The sequence below is a fragment of the Rattus norvegicus genome, chromosome 1 (genome assembly GCF_021556685.1).
Source record: "Rattus norvegicus strain SHRSP/BbbUtx chromosome 1, alternate assembly SHRSP_T2T, whole genome shotgun sequence".
NCBI lineage: Eukaryota > Metazoa > Chordata > Mammalia > Rodentia > Muridae > Rattus > Rattus norvegicus.
Window position 1 is genome coordinate 980,644 of NC_141534.1, and position 3,216 is coordinate 983,859.

Below are 3,216 nucleotides of genomic sequence, written 5' to 3' on the forward strand. Positions count from 1 at the left end.
AGGCTGCAATGAACATAGTGGAGCACGTGTCTCTTTTATATGTTGAGGCATCTTTTGGGTATATGCCCAAGAGAGGTATAGCTGGATCCTCAGGAAGTTCAATGTCCAATTTTCTGAGGAACCTCCAGACTGATTTCCAGAATGGTTTTACCAGTCTGCAATCCCACCAACAATGGAGGAGTGTTCCTCTTTCTCCACATCCTCGCCAGCATCTGCTGTCACCTGAGTTTTTGATCTTAGCCATTCTCACTGGTGTGAGGTGAAATCTCAGGGTTGTTTTGATTTGCATTTCCCTTATGACTAAAGATGTTGAACATTTCTTTAGGTGTTTCTCAGCCATTCGGCATTCCTCAGATGTGAATTCTTTGTTTAGCTCTGAACCCCATTTTTTAATAGGGTTATTTGTTTCCCTGCGGTCTAACTTCTTGAGTTCTTTGTATATTTTGGATATAAGGCCTCTATCTGTTGTAGGATTGGTAAAGATCTTTTCCCAATCTGTTGGTTGCCGTTTTGTCCTAACCACAGTGTCCTTTGCCTTACAGAAGCTTTGCAGTTTTATGAGATCCCATTTGTCGATTCTTGATCTTAGAGCATAAGCCATTGGTGTTTTGTTCAGGAAATTTTTTCCAGTGCCCATGTGTTCCAGATGCTTCCCCAGTTTTTCTTCTATTAGTTTGAGTGTGTCTGGTTTGATGTGGAGGTCCTTGATCCACTTGGACTTAAGCTTTGTACAGGGTGATAAGCATGGATCGATCTGCATTCTTCTACATATTGCCCTCCAGTTGAACCAGCACCATTTGCTGAAAATGCTATCTTTTTTCCATTGGATGGTTTTGGCTCCTTTGTCAAAATCAAGTGACCATAGGTGTGTGGGTTCATTTCTGTGTCTTCAATTCTATTCAATTGGTCTATCTGTCTGTCTCTGTACCAATACCATGCAGTTTTTATCACTATTGCTCTGTAATACTGCTTGAGTTCAGGGATAGTGATTCCCCCTGAAGTCCTTTTATTGTTGAGGATAGCTGGGTTTTTTGTTATTCCAGATGAATTTGCAAATTGTTCTGTCTAACTCTGTGAAGAATTGGATTGGTATTTTGATGGGGATTGCATTGAATCTGTAGATTGCTTTTGGTAAAATGGCCATTTTTACTATATTAATCCTGCCAATCCATGAGCATGGGAGATCTTTCCATCTTCTGAGGTCTTCTTCAATTTCTTTCTTCAGTGTCTTGAAGTTCTTATTATACAAATCTTTTACTTGTTTGGTTAAAGTCACACCGAGGTACTTTATATTACTTGGGTCTATTATGAAGGGTGTCGTTTCCCTAATTTCTTTCTCGGCTTGTTTCTCTTTTGTGTAGAGGAAGGCTATTGATTTATTTCAGTTAATTTTATACCCAGCCACTTTGCTGAAGTTGTTTATCAGCTTTAGTAGTTCTCTGGTGGTACTTTTGGGATCACTTAAATATACTATCATATCATCTGCAAATAGTGATATTTTGACTTCTTCTTTTCCGATCTGTATCCCCTTGACCTCCTTTTGTTGTCTGATTGCTCTGGCTAGAACTTCAAGAAGTATATTGAATAAGTAGGGTGTGAGTGGGCAGCCTTTTCTAGTCCCTGATTTTAGTGGGATTGCTTCAAGTTTTCTCTCCATTTAGTTTAATGTTAGCAACTGGTTTGATGTATATGGCTTTTACTATGTTTAGGTATGGGCCTTGAATTCCTATTCTTTCTAGGACTTTTATCATGAAGGGGTGTTGAATTTTGTCAAATGCTTTCTCAGCATCTAATGAAATGATCATGTGGTTTTGTTCTTTCAGTTTGTTTATATAATGGATCACGTTGATGGTTTTCCGTATATAAACCATCCCTGCATGCCTGGGATGAAGCCTACTTGATCATGGTGGATGATTGTTTTGATGTGCTCTTGGATTCTGTTTGCCAGAATTTTATTGAATATATTTTCATCGACATTCATAAGAGATATTGGTCTGAAGTTCTCTTTCTTTGTTGGGTCTTTGTGTGGCTTAGTTATAAGAGTAATTGTGGCTTCATAGAAGGAATTCGGGAATGATCCATCTGTTTCCATTTTGTGGAATAGTTTGGATAATATTGGTATGAGGTCTTCTATGAAGGTCTGACAGAATTCTGCAATAAACCCGTCTGGACCTGGGCTCTTTTTGGTTGGGAGACCTTTAATGACTGGTTCTATTTCCTTAGGAGTTATGGGGTTGTTTAACTGGTTTATCTGTTCCTGATTTAACTTCAGTACCTGGTATCTGTCTAGGATATTGTCCATTTCCTGCAGATTTTCAAGTTTTGTGGAATATAGGCTTTTATAGTAAGATCTGAAGATTTTTTGAATTTCCTCTGAATCTGTAGTTATGTCTCCCTTTGCATTTCTGATTTTGTTAATTTGGACACTCTCTCTGTGTCCTCTCATTAGTCTGGCTAAGGGTTTATCTATCTTGTTGATTTTCTCAAAGAACCAACTTTTGGTTCTGTTGATTCTTTCTATGGTCCTTTTTGTTTCTACTTGGTTGATTTCAGCTCTGAGTGTGATTATTTCCTGCCTTCTACTCCTCCTGGGTGTATTTCCTTCTTTTTTCTCTAGAGCTTTTAGGTGTGCTGTCCAGCTGCTGACATATGCTCTTTCCTGTTTCTTTCTGCAGGCACACAGCGCTATGAGTTTTCCTCTTAGCACAGATTTCATTGTGTCCCATAAGTTTGGGTATGTTGTACCTTCATTTTCATTAAATTCTAAAAAGTTTTAAATTTCTTTCTTTATTTCTTCCTTGACTAGGTTATCATTGAGTAGAGCGTTGTTCAATTTCCACATATATGTGGGCATTCTTCCCTTATTGTCATTGAAGACCAGTTTTAGGCCGTGGTGGTCTGATAGCATGCATGGGTTTATTTCTATCTTTCTGTACCTGTTGAGGCCCGTTTTTTGACCAAGTATATGGTCAATTTTGGAGAAAGTACCATGAGGAGCTGAGAAGAAGGTATATCCTTTTTCTTTAGGATAGAATGTTCTATAAATATCTGTTAAGTCCATTTGGCTCATGAGTTCTCTTTGTCTGTCTATGTCTCTGTTTGATTTCTGTTTCCATGATCTGTCCGTTGATGACAGTGGGGTGTTGAAATCTCCCACTATTATTGTGTGAGGTGCAATGTGTGTTTTGAGCTTTAGTAAGGTTTCTTTTACATATG